We start from the raw sequence: 24,529 nt of genomic DNA on the forward strand, positions 1-24,529 counted from the left end.
CTCCTGAAATACTTTCTCTTTGCCGCTACAGTTTTTAACATATTTCTTGGGGTCATGAGCGGAAGAACCCTGTCGATATTCAGCGCTTCTAACCTATCCTTTTTTTTAATACGCCTACATTTTCTTGTGAACGTATTATGCCGTCGCCCCTGCTCGTGCGCGGGGGGGGGGGGGGTAGATGGTCGCATGATTAGCGTGTGCGCGTTACATCACAAGGTCAACTGGCGTAGGGTCGCCTGTCCAGCCTCCCACCCTGAGTCCTCCCACTGCTAAAGACCCTACGCGCAAGCGAATTATTGAAATAAAATTGAACCATATGTCAGTCGCGAAATGACCCAGTTTGTATCGAGTGGACGTTCTCTCTCGATTTGCATTCACTAACATCGACATCAACATGTTACCTAAAGGGCCAATATTTTGGGGAATAAAATTGCTTAATTATCTGAATCCTTATTCACGAATGTAGTAGGTATAGCCCATGTTTTTTTATCAACTGTTGCGCATTTGTAAATTGTGTATGCTTGATAACGGTTATTGAAATCTTGTCAAAATGGCCTATACGGTATGATACTATATAGTAATATGGTTTTATTGTTGTTAATCCCTTATTATCCAATTTGTAAGGTAGATAAAAAAATAAATACAATATAGGGCAATTAAAAAGCGGCAAATATCATTCGTTATACAGGCTATACTTTTAAAGCAATGATTTGAAAGTTTCTGAGTATATTGCAGTTTTGAACTGGAATAGGTGGTGGAAGGGGTGGGAAAGCAAAGTCCGATAGCGGCTAAGAGCGCTGAACCTCCCAAGTTTTTAATCCAAGAACACCGAGTCGACATTAAAATAAAATGAAATGGGGTTTAACGTCCTGCTTTTCTGAACGGTATCTTTGCTAATGAAGACGGGCATGCGCCATGCAAATGGCTATGAGAGAAATTTTGCCCGGACAGCAGCGCTACACCCTACTTTTTTGGTGTTGCCAATGATATTCATGTGCTTCAGTTTTCGATTCAAACCGAAGAACTAGGCGTTTTTCATCGACAGGCCATCCGTCCTGTATCACCATCAAGTGGAAACCGGGCAGGAAAATCCACGTGGAACTGTCTTGCTGAACACCGGACCTTCTGGTTACTAAGCAAACACCATACCCACTGAGACACCGCGGCTTATCTTGATGGAAGACATGACATCCCAATCAATATTTTGTGTAGGCGACGCCCCCGCATGCCGGAGAAGGCGCCACAGTCCCCATAGACTCACCTAATAGTAAGTGCAGGGGGACTGAACCGCACATACTTTACACAAAAATAAATCTATGGACAAGTGAATGGATCCGGTGGCTAGCCGTAAACGTCCACTGCGCTGTACAGTAGTCATGATCTGCTATATGTTACAAGAAATATGCATGTAAACTGCTACATTTATGAATATTTATATAATTCTATAGATGTTGGTATGGTTATTGTAAAGGATTCAGGGGATCTGTTACCTAATACTGAGCAAAAAGTCTTACAGAAAGGGACGAATGTAACACTTTTGTAGAATTTTTCCTCTTAAAATTAATGATGGCATTATATTGTATTAATTCATATCTTTGGCAAGTTATTAGATTCACATATATGTAGTATGTACTTAAATCAACTTAATGAATGAATGAAATATTGTTATATAAAAAAATAGTCATAATGTGCTAAACATTCAATTCTAGGTTGTTAACATAATATATCTTATGGGAAGTTTCTCCGGTAAATTTCCATTTTCATTATAATGGTGGGTTTCTACATCATTAGCCTAAATTGACCAATCTCTTTGATTATTAAAATTTACATCATATTTGACCAATTGGATAATTGAACGTTAAAACCCATACTACAAAACTATCATATTTGTGAGAATTCGTCAGACGATCACAAGGCTACTAAGATATGTAGTCAGAAAAGGTGCACGTAGGGTGTGGCGACCGGATTTGCCCCCCCCCCCTCTCCACGTCTGACCGAAGGCCCATGGTACTACATATTCTATTTGGTGCGGTAACACAGTTTCGACCTTTAGGGTAAACAGCAAATTTGGAAGAATATATATTTGATTTGGTGCACGTGAATAAAAGATCGAGTACCCTGGAAGAAATCTGGAAGAAGAAAACCCATACAAACCAGCAACAGGAAAAATTCTGGTGGAAAAAAAATTGGCAGAAAGAAATCTGGCGGAAATATTCGCAAAATTGGGTAAATACATTTTTCTGGAAAATTGAACGTGTTAAAGTTGTAACAGATCAAATAATATTCATGTAAGATTAAAATCATGTTACGAATTAAAAATGTTTAAAATTGTACTGCATAAAGAATAAAATCTAGTCATACATAAGTTGAGTTTTGACAGGGTTATTAAACAATATAATATCATGAATTAGGTATGCGTATTGTCAGGTCAACATGACCTATAGTAAAAATAGTTATTTTAAATTAAAGTGGGTCTGGGTGTAGGTTTAGTTTTTTGTCCCCCGCCTTTCGAAGAAAACAGGGGACTATTAAAATCCGTTTGTCTGTCTGTCCGGGGGGTTGGATGGCTGAATGGTTAGTTGTACGTGACAAGGAGTAGGGTCGCCTGTCCAACCTCGTGGGTTTTCTCTAGGTCCTCCGCCCCCCCCCCCCCACTGCTAAAGACCCCTATGCGCAAGCGAATTATTGAAATAAAATTAAACCATGTTAGTCCCGAAATGACCTAGTTTGTGTCGAGATTAAGGCTAAACCCCATTTCTCTCTCTCTCTCTCTCTCTCTCTCTCTCTCTGTCCGTCGGTCACACTTTTTGGGACACAATCACTCTCCTTCTAATTGAGCTAAAATGTTCAAACTTGGTGTAGGTGTTTATTAGGTCAATGCCTTGATGAGGTTCGAAGATGAAAATTTTCTGCTTAGGGTAAACAGAGATAAGCAATTTGATTGGTTGATGCTTTGGAACACGGTAACTTTAGTTCTAATTAAGTGAGAGTGAGGACACTTGGTGTATAGTTTTATCACATCAATACCTTGACTAAGTTCGATAATGAGCATTTTCTGCTCTAGGTAAGCAGAGTTCTAAGCAATTTGATTGGTCGAGACTGTGGAACACAATAACTCTCCTTCTAATTGAGGTAGAATGTTCAAACTTGATGAAGGCGTTCAGTAGGTGAATGCCTTGATGGAGTTCGATGATTAACAACATTGCCTGCTTAATGTAAGCAGAGATAAGCAATTTTATTGGTTGATGCTTTGGGCACGATAACAATGGTTTTAATTAAGTGAGAGGGATGAAACTCCGACTATAGATTCAGTATATCATTACCTTGACTAAGTTCGATGGTGAGAATTTTCTGCTTCGGCTAAAGAGCAATAAGCAATTTGATCGGTAAAGACTTTGGAACATAACAACTCTGCTTTTAATTGAGGTAGAATGTTTAAACTTGATGTATATGTTTATTGGGTGAATGTCTTGACTGAGTTCAATGATTAACATTTCGAACTAAAGCTAAGCAGAGCTAAGCCATTTCATTGGTCGATTTTTTGAGACAAGATAACTTTGATTCTATCTGATAGAGAGTGATGAAACTTAGTGTATAGTTGATACTCAGTTTGCTTGATACTTTTGAAAAAAATAAATGTGCGATTAATTAATATGTGTCATCTGTTTATTTTGGAAATGAAATGAAATGAAATGGAGTTTAACGTCCTACTGATCTGCTCCTAAACTGGGCTAATGAAGACGGGCATACGCCATACAGTGTGCTATGAGGGAAATTTTGCCCGGACAGCGACACTACGGCCTACTCTTATATCGAATTCCAACTGCCAAGGGATCTTTTACGTGCACGCCAATGTGTACACGGGACCTCGGTTTTTCGTCCCATCCGAACGACTAGACAGCTTTCCTTGTCAGCCCCTCCGTCCTGCATCACTGACAAGGGAGAACCACGCCGGAAAATCTGGATGAACTTTCTCGGCCAATGCAGGGATCGAACACCCGACCTCCAGGCTAGCGAGCTAGCGTCTTACCCACTTAGCCACGTGATTCCCTGTTTATTTTGGGATTTCGGCGGGGGACATCAGCGTCACCGTTGGCTTGTTTTTTTTTTATTATAACTAAGGAATAATAATAAGAAACGGAATAGGGAATAAATAAGGAATTAATGTTTTCTCCGGATCAAAGTGGGAAGATGGGAGAGCTAAGGATAGGTTTGGCATGTTTCTACTTTGATTCGTTAAAATGTGTGTTTTTGTGTCGTTCATATATGTGATCAGCTAAGTAGAGCTAATGTAATTTTGAAACCCTTAGTCCAGGTTTCAAAGTTATGATAATTTAACTTTTGAATAAAAAGTGGAGTTATGTTCAAATCCCATGTGGCTAAATCTAGGGATGTAGATATAGTTTTTTCTGGCAAAACTCAAATTAACGACTCGTTAAATTGTGAGATTATCGCAAAATCATTAATACGAGTTTAATACGAGGTTAAGGTAAGAATAGGGCACTTTTTAGAAAAGTGGTAGGATATACGGTAAATTTTGTCCGTATATAATTTTATGTAATTAAATTTTTCTTTAGAAACGTAATATAAACGTTAAATATATATTTGCTAAATGCTATTTTGTGTAATTAATTCAATTTTGCTTTAAATTGTTCACGCGAGGTGATTAAGAATGTGTAATTTGACATGTCACATAGTACTCTTTTGTCTGGTTATTCAAAACAATATGTATTAACACTGTGTTAAATTAGACGTGTGTGAAAGTCCCGTGATGCGTTAATATATAGGATATAGTTAACCTACTGTATGTGTAATTAAAAGCTAGGTCTGTCATGTTTATATAAATATAGACTGGTGTTTGTGGGGAATGGGTGAGCAACCATTTCCTTCGACATAGTTGTATTTTAAATAAATTATAATCTGGTATTGTCATAAGTTTGAGCCCCGCTTGTGTCAGTGTCAGTCTGATAGGGTGTTTATAAAATAACAATGTAATTGTTTGGGCGGAATTCTAAAACAGAAACGGAAATTGTCCATTAATGAGTTGAGGTCAAAGATTTTGAGTATGATTTTGTCTGACATATTTATCATTGAACCAAACTGCATTGGTTTCTTTCGCAATTTGTTTGGGATAAATTGTAGCCCGTAAAACGTTATCCCAATAAAAAATAAGTACATGTGCAGCTATATCAAAGCCGTATATAGTTAAGGTTGCGACAACTGTGAAGCCAGAAATTTCATATGACGTCATGAAAATATGACGTCAAGTGTACAAAGACACCATCTTGGGTCCCAAGTATTTGTACCTACTCACTATCTACTTTATGTCCTATCATACTGTTGTGTCGAAATTAGCTTTTCTCGACAGGGATGTAGATAGATATGTCATATAATTCCGCAAAAAAAAAAGTATTGCTGAACAAACTATTATTATTATTATTATACAACAAAAAGCGCACATTATTGTTATAATAATATAGTCTAATTCATAAGAAAATGAAATAAAAGATACACCAGATAAAAGCGCTATTAAATATATTAAACTTGTATACGCTTTTAAAAATCAGATTTTTTGTGCAGATGGGTAAAGTGAAAAATGAAAATTTAAATAGTAATTTGGGAGCTAAAACCTCTTTGCCTTCTAGCCGGCAAAATAAATGCCTGAAATTCCATGATTTTTTGGTCTGGAGCCATTCCGGTTTGTGTGTCAGTTTTCGGTCATCGATTATTAAGTGTATCATCAATTTTTCGAAAATAGAAATTTCTTTAAATTGACTAATGGATAAAACATTTAAAATCAGTGTAATGTTAAAATCAGTGTAATTTAAATAAAGGGTGTCTAGCGTGACATGTGTTTCGGGCTATTTTTCATAAGTGACATGTGATACGAGGTATAGCTGTCCGAAACTTCCTGGTTTCTTTTGCAATTTGTTTATGTAAGACGTTATCACTCCCCGCCCATGTGTAAGTAATAATATTAATCTAATATATAAAACGCACAAATTTAACAGATACAAATAATGTACCTGTTATTCCACAGGTAGACAGACATTTGGTTATTTGCGCCCAATTTCCAAGGGGGGGGGCTGAAGGGGGGGGGGAATCGCCACCCGAGCTGTGAATTTATGAGACCAAGTTTTTCTAGACCAGTTTTTTGCGTAGATTCCGAATCTGGGTGGTGATGGCGGGTGGCAACATGTATTTTTGTGGACAGAAATCATTTCGTTCATAATTGAGCTTCAAGTGGTATCTCGTTAGCGTTTTCATTCAAAATATTAAATTATAATAGTACTTTTCAAGAGATCTGGAAATGTAAATCAAAAACACATTAACTCAGAGATATGTTTAGTTGTTAGTTTATTCTTTGTCTTCATCAGAAGATTCAAAATCAAAAGTTTATATGAGCGAGATAAATAATTTCTTGGTTGCTGGCCAACACCTCGCATATCCAAGGATATGCTTCAGAAACCAATTCACATTGTAAATCTTCATTTCAGCCATGCAGCAAAAGACCACGTATACGGCAAGGTGATAATAAAGAAAGATCTGTTACTTTTTCAACCAGAAAATCTTTTTTTCTAGCGTCATCTAGTGATGTACGTCGTCTTTCGCGATATTTTCTACCTTTGCCCGTCTCATAATTGATCAAAATTTGTACATTTGGATCATCATTTGCGAAGAGAATGATTGGGATGTCTATTTCGCCCGAACGCAAAATACAATTTGTTTCAGCACCTCCATTAATTTGCAATGCGAAGAGGAGTAGGTAAGATATTTTGGTGTCCTCGTGGTTGGTTGTCAGTTCTAGGATATTCTCGACACTTTCAATAATAATCTTTAATCTTGATATTTTTTTGATCCAATCAAAATTAGTATTGAAAGTGTCGAGAATATCTCGGCCTATAGTACATGCTTTCAGTGGTAAGGATTATCTGTCTTTCTTTTTCAAAATAATTCCAACTTTCTAACAATTTTTAAAGAGCTGGGATAGACAAATGATGCTTCTGATGACGTAATTGCTGGTTTAGAAAAAAATTGTTTGTACATGTACCGTGTTCGGCGAAAACCGACTTACATCAGTAGATGACACTAGAAGAAGTATCTTCTGGAGAAATTTTAATTGTGATGAAATATAACAAAACTTTCTTTTTTTATTACCATCTTGCCCGAGTAGTCTTTTGCTGTACATTATGTTGCAGCAATATGGAGACAGGTTGCAAAATTAATGATCGAACAAGATGACTCTGCGATACAAGGCTGGAATGAAGATCTACAATGTGAATGGGTATCTGAAGCATATCCAAAGGATATACGCAGGCTGTTGATCAGCCATCAAGAAGATATCTATCCCGCACATAAGAATAAACTAATATCTAAACAGGTGTTTTTCATGTACATTTCCAGATCTCTCAAAAAGTACCATTATAATTTAATATTTTGAATGACGATATTGGCACTGAACGAAAACTCGAGAAAACACTTTTCAGGTCAATTTTGTCCCCCAAATACATTTATCCTCCCCCATACAATGGTAATCGTATACACATATTTAGAGATGTGCAGTGGAATTTAAAAGTAATGTTTTTACCAAGCTCTAAGAAAATCATCAACGTGAACTCATTTCCCGCCAATTGTACCCCCCCCCCCCAATCCATACACGCACACCTGCTACCCCCAGCCCACCTCCCCACAAATCAAAACAGTTGTCCAGGGGCATCTTAAACACTTATTTATAGATGGGCAGTCTTAGAAATTTATGTTTTATTATTACGTCAACATAATGACCCCCCCCCCCCCATTGTAGACATTTGACCCCCTATATCTCGAAAACGCCCCCTCAAACGCCTGATTACCACCCAGATTCGGAATCTACGCAAAAAACTGGTCTAGAAAATCTTGGTCTCATAAATTCCCCCCCCCCCCTTTCAGCCACCGGACTACAATGAAATAATCATGTTGTTCTGATGCTCAACTAGTATCAAATAATATATATCGTGTCTGAGGTTGGTTACAAATTGCCTCAAGCAATTTAAACACATCTCAACATTTATCAGCTTTTTGTTCAATCTATAAAAGCCCACATTCCTACAAAATGTTTTGTTTAGTCAAGTAAAACAAGAAAATTCATAGGCTAAATGGAACAATAGAACAAGTACACCTTAATGTCGACAAATACGTAAAACTATGAAATAAGATACTTTTTATGATATGATTTAACCGAAAGATCCTATATATGCAACACAGATATATAATATCTACATTCAAGTTAAACGAACTGCATCTATCCATTTTAAGTCTTGCGTCGAGCTGAATAAAGTATATGATTTATTGTCATTAAAACATCTATAGGTGGTTAACAGTGTGTAACTATTGTATCTAGATCTTTAAAGCGCGTTAACTCATTTAAGAGCAACTATGTCATTTCGAAATTAATATATCACATATTACAAATCATACCCAACGGAAAGAAATGACGATTAATTAAAATTCCACCATTTTGGATTTCATTTTGCCGGCCATTTCGAATTCTACCATTAAGAATTCTCAAAATTAAATTTTTGAGATTATCGCTGCCCTTTTATTGCCAAATTAATGCTGTTTCTTTTTCTTTTTTTCATTTTTATTTGGTTTTTTTTAAAGGATATTATTTCATTACAAAATTTGGCAGTCATTTTGAAAGAAATGCCCGTCACCAAATGACAAATACATTTTTTTAATTGATGTATGTCAAATTCGATTTTTCGACACATTTCGCTTGTATAACCACTCTGTGAGGAATTTAAAAAGAAATTATTTATCCTCCCACCATTGAAAGACACTCAATACAAGATATCGCTCTCCGATAATTCCTGAAGAACGCCAAATTGAATTCTGTTAATCATGTCAATTTGCCTTGGCCGGTTTTGAGTATAATTTTGTCTGACATATTTATCATTGAACCAAACTGCATTGGTTTCTTTTGCAATTTGTTTAGTATCCGTAAACGATGTTTTTATACCAAGAAAAAAATTAAACGTTTTGTTAAGTAAAGCCATAGAAATATAGACTAGAATAGCAATGACGTCTTTTTCCAAGTCGGCCATCTTGGAAGTTGTATGAAGTGAAAAGTAAACACTGCAACTCGAGCTATCGGGTGCGAAGGGCTTAATCATAAATAAAAGATAATGAAGTCGTGAAAAAGCAGGCCTACATTCCAAAAATTTTTGATATTAAAGATAACACAAAATTTACGAATTTATTCAAATTTATTGATATAAAAACGAAAGCCCACAAACTTTGTTCCAGGTACATTTTGTTCATAACCCAAGAAGTTGTAGAATGATGGAAACAGAAGTTTCAGTAGAACCGGTTAAAAATGATGGGAGGATCCACAAACTTAGTACATATTTGACATTATTTTTAAACGTCAGGGATCATAACCCAAGGTATATGCATTAAATGCTTTGCCCATATTTTCGTAAAGGGGACGCCCTGGGTTTTGGAACAGTTTATTTTGCATGATGAATACAACGTGAATATGAAATATATTTGAAAACAAGACGGGAAAATAGGTCTGATATGCGTGAATATCAAAAGGAACAGAAATATTTGGTATATTAAAATACATTTTAAGTTTTTTTCGATCTGATTTTCACGAAATCCGAACTCAGTGTGTATTTATGGCGTCATAGTTGGGACCATTGACGTCAGATAGACCGCTCAAGCCTTATGATTGGTTAGGGCCGCCATGACACACCGCGCGAGATTTCTCTTCAGGGCAGAAGCCGTGAAAACCAATCGGCAAACTGATGGTGAACGTATATCCATTTTTGGAGGAATTCAGGGTCCTATCGACAAGCCCAACAGATTAATTTAACTAATTGAAACCGTAGCTTTATTTTTGTATAGTTTTATTGGAATTATAAAGCGTTTGACATTTTTTTCATAGGGAAATACAGACAGATACAGTGATGATAGCGTTTGTAAAAAGAATACAATAAACCACTAATTTAATATTGAAAATTAAAATTCATTGCTTTAAAAACTTTAGTTTGAAATTTTAGAGTTGGTAGTTTATGTTTAAATCGAATTTTGAAACTGTCACGCCGATATTTTTTATGTTGAGAATTTGGTACCGACATTTTATTCTATTTTTTTTGTAATAGTAGTAAATTGAGATAGCTATTGGGAATTCTGCAACAACTTTCATAAGTATATGAAATAATTATAAACATGGGAACTCTTTTTAAATATTTATGGGAAGATGTAAACTTGATGTGGTTCTTTGTTTTTGTTTTTCGGTTTGTTTATTGTATTCCTCTTTGGAATTTGAAAGATAAGAAAAGTAAGGATTATGTACACAGTTTACATACTAAGGCTTTTTAGACGAAATTGAAAATATTTTCAAAAACAAAAAAGCATCTCAAAGTTCATACTGTCAACAAAACCACCGGCTGCCAGGCAGGATACGCCCACATTTTGCAAGAGATGGATAGAGAACAAAACAAACGCGATTTTTTGTACAATCGGGGGCAATAATCCAGAAAGTTATGGCCTGAAATGTAAAGATATGTTTTAAGTTTCATCAAAATCGAATAAAACTTGTGACCTCTAGAGAGCCCACAACATTCGTATTACACACTTCTACACAATTTGCATACAACCGAGATCTGTTGGTTATAAACATGCATTTCATGTTTCATCAAAATCAGATGAAAATTGTGACCTCCAGAGGGTCCACAACCCTGATACACAATATTTTGACACTATTTGCGAACGAGTGGCGGCCATTTTGTCAGTCAGTTTCGGTCCGATTTTTACGAAATTCGAACTTAACCATCCTTAGGGTGTAACGGTGTTATATTCACACGGTTTTTTTTAAATCGGATAAAAATTGTGACCTCTATGGGGTCCACAAGCTAAAAATGCGAATTTTCGTACAATCAGGGGCCATTATTCAGGAAGTTATGGTCTAGCTGATATGCGCGAATATCGAAAAGAACCGAAACCTGTGGGTTATAAACATACATTTCAAGTTTAAACCAAATCGGATAAAAATTGTGACCTCTACAGTGTTCACAAGCTAAACACGTGATTTTTCGTACAATCAGGGGCCATAATCCATGAAGTTACAGTCCAATACATGCCAATATCGAAAGGAACCGAGATCTTATGGAGATAAACCTATATTTTATGTTTCATTGAAATCGGATAAAAATTATGACCTGTAGAGTTTTCACAAACAATTGTGGATGGACGGACAGGGGCGACGACAATATACGTCCACATGAAAATGTGGGCGTATAAAAAACATTTCATACTTTCACACCTGGTCAGGCAAAAAATTACATAACGCTGTTGGAATCTGAGCCTGTTGGACCTGATAGTTCATTCAAAAAAATTCTCGTTTGCCCCTTGACTCAGATATACTCAGATAAGAAATTTGGTATGATTTATCAAAATACACAAAAAGTAATAATGAAAATGTATTTTAATATGAAATGAAATGGGGTTTAACGTCCTACTGTTCTGCTCCTAATCTGGGATAATGAAGATGGGCATACGCCATACAGTGTGCTATGAGGGAAATTTTGCCCGGGCAGCGTTGCTACGGCCTACTCTTATATCGAATTCCAACAGCCAAGGGATCTTTTACGTGCACACCAATGTGTATACGGGAGCTCGGTTTTTCGTCCCATCCGAACGACTAGACAGCTGTCCTTGTCAGGCCTTCCACCCTGTATCACTGACAAGGGGAAACCACACCGGAAAATCTGGATGAACTTTCTCGGCTAAGTTTCACCAGTCTCACTCAATTAAAATAAAAGCTGTCAAACTATTAAAGTCTGGGGTTTAACGTCCTACTGTTCTGCTCCTAATCTAGGATAATGAAGATGGGCATACGCCATACAGTGTGCTATGAGGGAAATTTTGCCCGGGCAGCGTTGCTACGGCCTACTCTTATATCGAATTCCAACTGCCAAGGGATCTTTTACGTGCACACCAATGTGTACACGGGACCTCGGTTTTTCGTCCCATCCGAACGACTAGACAGCTGTCCTTGTCAGGCCTTCCACCCTGTATCACTGACAAGGGGAAACCACACCGGAAAATCTGGATGAACTTTCTCGGCTAAGTTTCACCAGTCTCACTCAATTAAAATAAAATCTGTCGAACTCTTAAAGTCTGGGGTTTAACGTCCTACTGTTCTGCTCTTAATCTGGGATAATGAAGATGGGCATACGCCACACAGTGTGCTATGAGGGAAATTTTGCCCGGGCAGCGTTGCTACGGCCTACTCTTATATCGAATTCCAACTGCCAAGGGATCTTTTACGTGCACACCAATGTGTACACGGGACCTCGGTTTTTCGTCCCATCCGAACGACTAGACAGCTGTCCTTGTCAGGCCTTCCACCCTGTATCACTGACAAGGGGAAACCACACCGGAAAATCTGGATGACCTTTCTCGGCTAAGTTTCACCAGTCTCACTCAATTAAAATAAAAGCTGTCGAACTCTTAAAGTCTCGACCAATCAAATGACTACTTACTCTGCTTAACCGGAGACGAAAATGCTCATTATGGAATTACTTACTCATGTTTTGATGTAATTAAACATCGGGTGCGGAGAGAAATGGGGTTTAACGTCCACTCGACACAAACTAGATTATTACGGGACTACGTAAGGTTCAATTTATTTCAATAAAACCCACAAGGTTGGACAGGCGACCCTACTCCTTGTCATGTACAGCCAGGGAATCGAAAACCAACCCAGTTCACTCAATGACAGACCTTACGATACAAGGCAGACACACCCTGCATTTTCTATAAACTGGAACTACTGGACGTATGTTTTATTCTCCATCTGAACGAGACAACACTTTCCTTGTTAAAACAATAGTCATCACAAAAATATTAACAAATAAGAATCAGATTAATAAAAATAATTTCTTTATTCATTCTTGGAACACTTTTTATACGCCCACATTTTCATGTGGACGTATATTGTCGCCGCCCCTGTCCGTCCGTCCACAATTGTTTGTGAACAGTCTACAGGTGACAATTTTTATCCGATTTCAATGAAACTTAAAATATAGGTTTATCACCCTAAGATCTCGGTTCCTTTCGATATTGGCATGTATCGGACTGTGACTTCATGGATTATGGCCCCTGATTGTAAGAAAAATCACGTTTTTAGCTTGTGAACACTGTAGAGGTCACAATTTTTATCCAATTTATTTTAAACTTGAAATGTATGATTATAACCCAAAGATATCGGACCGTAACTTCCTGAATTATGGCCCCTGATTGTACGAAAAATCGTGTTTTTAGCTTGTGGACCCTCTAGAGGTCACAATTTTTATCCGATTTAAAAAAAAACCCTATTATTATAAGGACGGTCAAGTTCGAATTTCGTGAGAATCGGCCCAAAACTGACAGACAAAATGGCCGCCGTTTGTTCTCAAATAGCGTAAAAATATGGTATATCAAGGTTGTGAACCCTATAGAGGTCACAATTTTCTTCTGATTTTGATGAAACTTGAAATGGAAGTTTATAACCCGAAGATCTCGGTTCCTTTCGATATTCGCGCATATCGGAACGTAACTTCCTGAATTATGGCCTCTGATTGTACGAAAAATCGCAATTTTAGCTTGTGGACCCTATAGAGGTCATAATTTTTATCCGATTTAAAAAAAACGTATTATTATATCACCGTTAGACCTTAAGGACGACTGAGTTCGAATTTCGTGAAAGTCGGTCCAAAACTGACAGACAAAATGGCCGCCCTTCGTTCTCAAATAGCGTAAAAATATGGTATATCAAGGTTGTGGAACCTATAGAGGTCACAATTTTTATCCAATTATGTTGAAACTTGAAATGTAAGTTTATAACCCAAAGATCTCGGGTCCTTTCGATATTAGCGCATATCGGACCGTAACTTCCTGAATTATGGCCTCTGATTGTACGAAAAATCACTTTCTTTTTAGCTTGTTCTCTATCCATCTCTCGAAAATGTGGGCGTATCCTGCCTGGCAGCCGCTGGATTATGTTTTAAATTGTCTGTTATGAGTCGCTAGTCTGGAGGTAGAAATAGTTCCACTACTGATGTCTTCCGCCTTACTCCAGCCACAGTAGTGGCTCGTCCTACAGAGTTCCTTTGCGCAAGTTTTTTAGTCAAATGACTACAAAAAGGTTACTGGCCTATAGCTCCCTTAATTTACACATAAACTGACCCAAAACAGTACTGCACATAGCTTAACATATAATAAATCAATTCCCATTGAAATAAAGGTGAAGCCTTACCGCATAATTATATGATTTGATGAACCCAACTGCTACGCGAAATTTCAACTGGCCGGTGGCATGGTGGCTTGCGTAATACGTCATTACAAGGAACATCGCTATGCAATATGTAGAACGCATAACCACAAAGAAAATCTGTTCGGTGACTATTTTAGTGGTCCAGTCTTCACTATTTTTCATAGAATTACTTATTCCAATACAAACTGTAATGATATGTGTTGACAATTGTGCGTTTGAACCTATTTGAACGTTACAAGTATAGTAACTAGTCTGGAGGTGTGCGGGTTTGCTCTCGGTGTTGGCCGCGAGAATGTTTATCTGGATTTCCGGCGTGCTTTCCCTTGTAAGTGGTGCAGTAGGCCTACAGAGGGCTCGACTTGGACAACTATCGAGTCATTTCAATGGGACAAAAAACTAAGGCCCCATGTACACATTGCCCAGCCGAGGCAGGACGTTAAACTCCATTTCATTTCTGTTGGGAGCCGAAATGTTTGAATCTTTTAGTTAAATAACAGTAAAATATCATTTTAAGTCTTCTTTTGAAAAACTTGTTATGTTATTCATGGAGGGGTGTAGCAGGAAACCTTTCATCTTATGACGTCAATATATGGTTAGGACCCAAAATGGCGTCTGTAAATGAGTTGTCGTAAATTTCCCTATACAGGGCTTTGAGCTATATGGCGCCATGACGTTATAGTTTTTATGGCGTCATAGTTGGGACCCAAAATGGCGCCTGTACATGAGTTGTCGATAATCCAGATAGGATAACGCCAAATGGTTAATAAGCTATCGATTTAGGAACTAATCGGAATTATTCAGCTATGTAAATGTACAAACTATAATACGTAAACCCCTACCAAAATGCAAACAGGTATGCTGAAGAAATCGTACTATAAACATGTATTTATATAAAGGCATAAAATAAGGGCGATAATCCAGATAGGATTAGGAAACTACAGAAAATCATTTATAGTGCCAGAATTTTCTTTATTTAATATAAGTTCTGGGGGATATATTTCACTTTTCTATTTGTTGAAAGTTCCCTTATCATTGATAGGTGTTATGTCATCAATGTATCGGAAGGTATAGTTTAGACTTTTAGCTACTTTGTAATCAGTTTTTCGTTTATGATCCTGAAAGCAGAATTCATATTTATATAAATGTGTGTTTGCCATAAATGGGGCGGGGTCAGTTCCCATTGGTAAACCAATAGTTTGCTGTATTATCCGATCCTCAACCTCAAATATGGCATTGTCAATGAGAAAATGTATAATGTTTTGAATTTTTTCTTTATCAAAAATTACAGTGTCGGCATTGCGACGTTTCTATACGCCCACATTTTCATGTTCTCAAATGTTCGTTCGTTCTCAAATAGCGTAAAGATATGGTATATCAAGGTTGTTGACCCTATAGAGGTCACAATTTTTATTCGATTTTGTTGAAACATGAAATGTAAGTTTATAACCCAAAGATCTCGGATCCTGTCGATATTCGCACATATCGGACGGTAACTTCCTGAACTATGGCCCCTGATTGTACGAAAAATCACGTTTTTAGCTTGTGGACCCTATAGAGATCATAATTTTTATCCGATTTAAAAAAAAAACGTTTTATTGTATCACCGTTACACCCTAAGGACGGCTGGGTTCGAATTTTGTGAAAATTGGCCCAAAACTGACAGGCAAAATGGCCGCCCCTCGTTCTCAAATAGCGTAAAAATATGGTATATCAAGATTGTGGACCCCATAGAGGTCACAATTTTTATCCGATTTTGTTGGAACTTGAAATATAAGTTTATAACCCAAAGATCTCGGTTCCTTTCGATATTTACTGAATTATGGCCCTTAATTGTAGAAAAAAATCACTTTCTTTTTAGCTTGTTCTCTATCCATCTTTCGAAAATGTGGGCGTATTTTTGCCTTTCCCGAAAGCTCCATTAAAAACTTTATCAACAAACCAATCCAAATTATCTTTAAGATCTGAATGTTGAAGCATAGTATACAAAGTAGAAAAATCAAAAGTTTCTATTGTTTTTGCATTAATTTTTTTTATTGATTTTGTCGAAAGTTTCTACGATGGGTTTTGCATAGTTTAAGCCCTTTGGTAATATTTTATCCAATGGTTTTGTTTGGCAGTTACTGGAGGATATTATGTACCTGAATTTTACTTGGTTTTTTTTTATGGAATTTAGGTATAGAATAAATGTAAGGTAGTCCATCTATTTTAATATTATCTTTAATATCATTACTTCTGTTGAAAGTATATTGATTATGTAAAATATCTAGTTTAAGGTTAGCAACAATATTGCTTTTACTTGTAAAAAATACTATCTTAGAAATATTCTTACTGATATTGGACTTTGGCCCAATGCTAAAAATGACACTAATAAATGCATTAATGTGACTATATTATCCATATAAATAAAATCAAAGATGTGTGTATGTTCGCCCATCGAATTTGGGCCCGAGCGAATCACGCTTCGTTGCCGCTCTGTAACCACATATATGTGGTATCAAATTAACCAGTATGACCCCATGAATGTTTTTTGTCATCGAATTTGTGCCACGGGCCTATTTGGGCCCCTGACTAATTTTGCCCCTGGTGCAATTGGTTTCCGTGCGAGAATTTGGCCCTGGGCGAATTTGGAAGCCGGGCGATTTGGGGCTTTCTACTAGTTATCTTTATAAGTAAAATCAAAGATATCACGCTTCGTCGCCGGTGTAAGGTTCAAAATATACATTATAGACAAATTGTGGTCTGTTTAGGTTATTTTGACAGGGGTTCGTTTCCTTTGGCCATTTGATAGTTCCGAAATTCTGATTGTCCACAAATAGGATTTTAGTGATGAAAGTTTTCCTTTCATTTACTATGTATACGTGTGTCTTTAAGAGATACCCCGGTTACATAGTGCAGCCGCGATCCACATCCACATATGTGGTATCAAAGTAACCAGTATGACCCTTGAATGTTTTAGGCCATCGAATCTAGGCCCGGGGCGATATAACAATTCATCGCCGCGCTCCACACCCAAAGTGCGATTGCGGCTACGAGCGCTGAACCTATAGGTTTTCACTCCAAGAAGGCGTACACACAACAGATGCACGACCATTCGCGACTGGTGGTCGACAAGCTTGAGCCTTATACACAACTCTGTAGAGCGCTTGGTCATCCAACACCCCATCGTCTGTTTCAACTTGCAGTGTGCTATTGGCTATTGTTTTGACTTCCAACAGTAAGATGGGTCTTAAACCTGTTGCCAATGTGAAATAACCCTTCATTCGATTACTGATATCAAATAAAATAGTGTTGAGTTTGACTAAGCACAAACCAGGCCATTTCAGGACAATTCTATGAAAACTTTAATTATATTCGTGCACGTGCAGGTCCTTCCGGAAACTTTCGGAAATTACCAAGGCCTTCCAATTTTCCCCGAACATGAATATAGTTCTCTCCATTTTCAAAATAGACTAAAAATGACATATGGTAGTGCTAGCCCCAGATATTATCCTTCATTTTCTGAGACCTACTTTCATAAAATTTTCAACCCTTTCTCCGCCATATTGAATTTTACAAACACACTTCAAATCAATATTCAGGCGATTTACGAAAACCTTTTTTTGTTTTGAACTTACTCCAAATGGCAGCAATTCTAATGGAGCCGATTTTTTTATTTCGATTTCGTTTACTTCCGTTTCAGTGACCCTTGAACTTTGCATAATGATGACCCTGGCGTCTACTAACAACAAATATCAAAAAGATCGGTCTTTAAGTATACTTTCCAGTTTTATTAAAGTAGCTATGTCTCTAACTCAATATCATCCAAAACCTTCGACATTGAAAACACGAATTATTTGTCAATTTAAATCAACATTGATGTTGTGATCTTACCGGGAAAAGGCAGGCTTCTGATATCCAATATTTTAAGACAAGATAAATATTTTACCATTGGTACACGAATCGTGTACCATAATGCGTTTGAGCGCCATTTGTAACAAGGGACACGAAGAACGAGTGTAGACATATTCCACGAATCATGTCAAACGGTGACGCCATATTTTTATCTGGAGAGGATGCGCAATAAATACTGTCGGTGCAGACTGGAATAACCAGACACTAGAGATTGCCATTCGATTCAGACCTCTGCCGTATGTCGCCGATCATGACTGGTTTGACATTAGTGTAAAATCGGAAGCGATTGAATGTAAATCGGTTTATATACATGCATATTAAATTATTTTATGCGTTGTGACCCACTTTAATAGGTATTGGATGTTACTATACTCAATAGTTCATTGCGTAACTTGATTGTTGACGTGACAAGGCGTGTCCTGGCATACCGAAACACGTCAGTACTCCTTCGGAGTTCTAGTTTAGTATTAAAGTCGGTGATCGCCATTTGCATTTGGTGGACAATATATAATTTGTCACAGCTTAATCCACGTTATTTAACATTTAATTAAGAACACATTATCAAAATACCAACGGTAGATAACCTTCCGGCTTGGATTCAATCGGATCGAAAAGAGGCGCACCAAAAGGTTTCATCAAACATTATAGACGTCTGTAGATGAATGTCGATTGTTGATAAATTTCCAAGTCATCATATCTATGTAAATTCTGAACGGATTTTGAAAACGATAACGTATGAGACGCCCAAATCTCGAAATCAATGCTGGACTGTATGTCGTTACGTGGAATAACATAGATAGCCAGAAACTGGAGTTGGATCCGCAACATTGAATCAAACAAAAGAATTTGGTAAAATAATATTTACTTACGTCGCTCTGGTTAGCTGTGGTGTTAATATATCACAATAGAATAGACTGAATTCTTGATTCAAATAATACCTTGGATATATTTAGATTACAATAGAAGAAATAATATTTACTTACGTCGCTCTGGTTAGCTGTGGTGTTAATATATCACAATAGAATAGATTGAATTCTTGATTCAAATAATACCTTGGAGATATTTAGATTACAATAGAAGAAAAAAAATAGTGACAATGATAAAGGAGGGTCTAGAGCAAAAGTGATCTAACAACCAACTAAAATGGTTGGTAGTTAGATCACTTGTGCTCTAGACCCTAACTATATATTTTTACTTGTGGTTACAATCATATAATATTTATCCACTTGAAATGGGTAGACATTGCTTTATTATTATGTAAGAAATATTATACTGAACCATATACACATTGTAAATACAACACGCCAATACATGACACTCATTTTAAAATTATTAGCTTATCCTAAGCATAAAATGGTCTTTAGCGACACTAATAGCTATGTTACTGATGTAATGTATCATTACATAATGTTTCCTAAACTTAAACCTGAAACCTCCCGTATTTTTATACGCCCACATTTTCAATTGGACGTATATTGTCGTCGCCCCTGTCCGTCCGTCCACAGTTGTTTGTGGACACTCTACAGGTCACAATTCTTATCCGATTTTGACGAAACTTGATGTATAGGTTTATCTCCAAAATATCTCGGTTGCTTTCGATATTGGCAGGTTTCGGATCCAAACTTCATGGGTTATGGCCCCTGATGGTACGAAAAATCACGTTTTTAGCTTGTGGAACCTATATAGGTTACAATTTTAAACCGATTTTGATGAAACTTGAAATACATGTTTATAACCCAAAGATCCTGGTTCCTTTCGATATTTGCGCATATCGGATCGTAATTTCCTGAATTATGGCCCATGATTGTTCGAAAAATCGCCCTTTTTAGCTTGTTGTCCTTCTGGAGGTCACAATTATTATCCAATTAAAAAACGGTTTGATTATATCACCGTTTTGAAGGTTGAGTTCCAATGTCGTGAAAATAAAGATCTTGGTTCCTTTTGATAACCACACATATCTGAATATAACTTCCTGGATTCTGGCCCCTGATTGGATCTGCAAGCTACAAAATGCAATTTTTAGAGAGAGAGAGAGAAAATGGGGTTTAACGTCCACTCGACACAAACTAGGTCATTTCGAGACTAACACATGGTTCAATTTTATTTCAATAATTCGCTCGCGCGTAGGGGTCTTTAGCAGTGGGAGGAAACCGGAGGGCCCAGAGAAAACCCAGGAGGTTGGACAGGTGACCCTACTCCTTGTCACATACAGCCGGGGAATCGAAACCCCGCCAGTTGACTCAATAACAGACCGTATGATACAGAGCAGCACGCACGCGCTAACCATTCGGTCATCCATTCGGTCTAGAGGGTTCACAACCTAGATATACCTGATGTTATACACTATTTGCGTACGAGGGGCGGCCATTTTGTCCGGCAGTTTTGGCCGGATTTTCACGAAATTCGAACTCAATTAACATTACGGTGTAACAGTGATATATCTAAACGTTTTTTTTTAAATCGGATAATAATTGTGACCTCTAGAGGGACCTCAAGCTAAAAACGCAATTTTTCGGACAATCAGGGGCCATAATTCAGGAAGTTACTATCCGATACATGCCAATATCGACAGGAACCGGGATCTTAGGGAGATAAACCTATATTTCAAGTTTCGTTGAAATCGGATAAAAATTGTGACCTATAGAGTGTCCACAAACAAATTGTTGTGCGCAAATTGTGTAGACGTGTGTAATACGAAGGTTGTGGACCCTCTAGAGGTCACAATTTTTATCCAATTTTGATGAAACTTAAAACATATCTTTATATCCCAACGATATCTGCCCCTTTCGATATTTGCACAATCACGATTGTTTTTAGCTTGTTCTCTATCCATCTTTTGCAAAATGTGGGCGTATCCTGTCTGGCAACCGCTGGTTATCCAATTTCGATGAAACTTAAAGCACATCTTTATATTCCAAACATCTCAGTCCCTTTTGATATTTGCGCATTTCAGACCATAACTTTCTGGATTATGACCCCTGATTGTACAAAAAAATCAATTTTTGTTTTTAGCTTGTTCTCTATCAATCTCTTGCAAAATGTGGGCGTATCCTGTCGGGCAGCCGCTGATATTATTATTCTATCAGATAAGCCCTGCCCCCATAAACAAAATCGCTCACTCGATATAGACGACGATATATTATTGTCACCTGACGCGATGCGTCGACTGGAACCTTTGACCGGGTGATCAAATTCGCTCGTGTTCCCTTGTTCAGCGTATATTGTCGGTCGAACCATTTTTATTAGCCAATCGGAGACATGATTGATATCACATGATCTCAAAATGTCTGTATCACAAGTTTCGAGTTGTCCAACGAGCCATTCTAGGTGTTCTGCATGCGTTTTATTTTTATCATATAAATTGCAAGCTACAACAACAATCTTACGATTTCGGCGATTCGCCATTTAGAACAAGTCACGTGATCGACGTTATTTACAAACACACTCGAGACGACCGCTACGTGTGCCCGTTGGTGATCGGCCGTAAAAAAATCGCTGGCGAATTTTAATCGGCGCGACCAGGCGAAAAAATACGCTCGTCTGCCCTTAGCATCGAAATCACAAACAAACGAGTGTATTGTATTTGTATTTAGTTAGTTACATCAGTGTATCTCAAAATTAGTCCGTAAAAACCACCCTCGCAAAATAAACAAAACGAAAGCAACAAAAAAACAGGGCCCAGAAGAAAAAAACTAAAGTCTAAAACTAAATACTCCCCAAGAGTGTATTGCGGGTGCGGCGTTGGAAGCAGCGGGGGCAACAGGCGGTCCCTTGCCACTCCTGAAGGGCAAATCTTCCCTATTATCTCCCGCCACCTTCCTGGAAGACCCCCGCCTGCATTCGGATCCACTGTCGAGTCCTCCTCTTGCTAGGGGACTCTCGGCGAGGGAGAGAAAGGGGCATCAACGGAACCGGCCTTCCCTGGGGACTAAGATGGGATCCCCTAGAGACGGTTGATCCCCTACTCTCCCCTACCCGTCCTCCAGTTTCTCCCCTACTTTCCCCTACCCGTCCTCCAGTTTCAAGAGGGCAAGGGAGAGAAGGAGGAAGTCCAAATCCCCTGTGGCAGAAGAGTGGCCTCCGGAGTCCTTGGAGCCCCCACACCCCACGGTCCTAGGGCTGAAGTGACTGGCAAGGGTGACCCAGGTCTCCTAACTGCCAGTCCCGGTCCTCTCCCACTGGCTCGGGGAAAATACCGGACACGCCCCACCCCCCCGGATACACTCCCCCTCAGCCGAGGCCAGACGCTGGCGCCTCTAGCACCTGGGCCTCCGCCCCAGCCCCCGGAACCACTCAAATTGGACCAGGGCAAAGACGTCGAGTTCTCCCCGTTTCCCCCCGCCCCTCCCCAAGGGTCAACGGATGGGTATTGGGTTCCATCTGAAATACAAAAACCATTAGAAATCGTGTACAAACTCAGTTTACAGAGTCCTCCTTTCCGGGGAACCCCTACCCAAAATCTAAGAGAACCTCTCCCGGAAAATCTTCTGATCCCCTGGGGAAAATATCCTAATAAAGTGGCAAAAACCCTCCAATGTGTTAACAGGGCTGGTTGTTTTAAGGGGTGGAGGGTAAAATCTTTAATCGGAATCCACCCAGGCTGTTTTGCAAATTCCCTAAAAGCCATAAAGGTTTCCCGATCTACTCTACTGTCTGCCCATATCGACTTATCCCTATTTAGCTTGTCCATAACCCCTACAAGGACTCTCCTGCTGTTGTAATCGCTCGAGCCAGAGGATGCACCACTAACACCCGTTTACTCACAATCTTTATCAAATGCATGAATTTTTAAAGAGTTGGCTTTATATCTACGCCCTGGAACTGGACATAGCGAGGCCTTTACTAATCTAAATCTCGGGACCCGCTCCCACGGTGGTTCCCGGGCATCGGAAATTTGTTTTATCCAAATCTCTTTAAAGCCTACTGCGCGATTCTACTCGAACAGATTCATTATAAGTCAATCTCTTCTTTGGTAGCACCGGAGCTTGATGGACAGCCGTAGGTACATCATGATTTAATCGCAATAGTTCGGAGACTAAAGGGCTTCGGCACTACTAATTAAGAAATACCGCCCGGTCTTTGATTTTCATCTAAATAATATAAGTTCTGATTGATCCAATAACTTTTAGAGCAGGACTAGCTAAAAATAATGCACTCTTCCCAGGTTCTATATCATTAATCATCCAATTTAACAAAAAAGCCAAATCTGAATTTAACGTTTGATATTGTTTAATTTTCTCTTCCAATTTACCTGATAAATCTATTCCTGAATCGTCCGGAGTCAAAATTAAAACTTGGGTATTTCCCTGGGCATCTTTAGGAGAAACTATTGATGCACAAGTTAGTAAAAATCGGTAGTGCCAACATTTTCATTTATTTTGTTTGGTCATTCCCCTTTAAAGCTATTTAGGTCAAATTACGAAGCCGGAACTGTACAGCACATTGGACGCTTACAGCTGGTCTCCGGATTCATTCATTTGATTTTATATCTGCTGTTTATTACTTGCAATTAATGTCTGTGTACTTTGTGTCTTGTCCGCAGATTTGTCTTATCGGTTTGTGTGTGTGTGTAGTGTAGTCACCCTCCACTTACTAGTAGATTGTAATTTGTGAGTTTAATATTCTACCTGTAAATCTGCTGTTAATGAAGATAATAGTGTTAAACGTTCAGGTAGAATTAAGAAGAGCAACGCTACCGCTGCAATATACGTAAACATTCCTGCTTTGATCGATATGTTACTTTTAAAATGAAGAGAATGAAATATGAAATGACTGCCACGACTGTAATTGTGACAAGAGGCAAGGAAGGCTGGACGTTGGGTTTGTTTTGCCAAATTTACAGACTAAACATCGTCCTACTGTTCTGCTGTGATTTGGCTAATGAAAACGGGCATACGCCATGCAGTGTGCTATGAGGGACATATTGCCCGGACGGCGGCGTTATATACGGCCTACAGTACTCTTGTATCGAATTCCAACTGCCAAGGGTTCTTTTACGTGCACGTTAATGTGTACACGGAACTCCCTTTTTCATCCCATCCGAATGATTAGACAGTTTCCTTGCTGACTTTCCTTCCTGTATCACTGACTAGGGGAAAGAAAAACGATCAAATTCGGGTGGTACGAAACTCTATTAAGTGACCGGGGGAGGGGGGGCTTGGGTATTTAAAGTAAACAAACATACATGTACCTGTCTTGATACGAATAGATATCATGTTACGTATCACTAAAATGCACATTCATTTCGCTTTTCAAATGTTTAAATAATTTTCTGGCAGATTTGTATTTACATACTTTGAAAAAGTGAAATGAAATGGTGTTTAACTTCCTATTGTT

The 24,529-nt window shown here is 38.2% G+C and overlaps 1 protein-coding gene across 2 annotated transcripts in view; it reads right to left on the minus strand.

The window, feature by feature from the left end:
* The window catches only part of LOC130012494 (uncharacterized), a 72,383-nt gene extending 53,295 nt beyond the window's left edge, over positions 1 to 19,088 (minus strand). For both annotated transcript variants that reach the window (XM_056100557.1, XM_056100556.1), the window contains exon 1: positions 19,063 to 19,088. The gene's annotated coding sequence lies outside the window, so the exon portion shown is untranslated. The remainder of the gene's footprint in view (positions 1 to 19,062) is intronic.
* Between the last annotated feature and the right edge of the window lie 5,441 nt (positions 19,089 to 24,529).

Source organism: Patella vulgata, chromosome 1, assembly GCF_932274485.2.
Source record: "Patella vulgata chromosome 1, xgPatVulg1.2, whole genome shotgun sequence".
Classification (NCBI taxonomy): Eukaryota; Metazoa; Mollusca; class Gastropoda; family Patellidae; genus Patella; species Patella vulgata.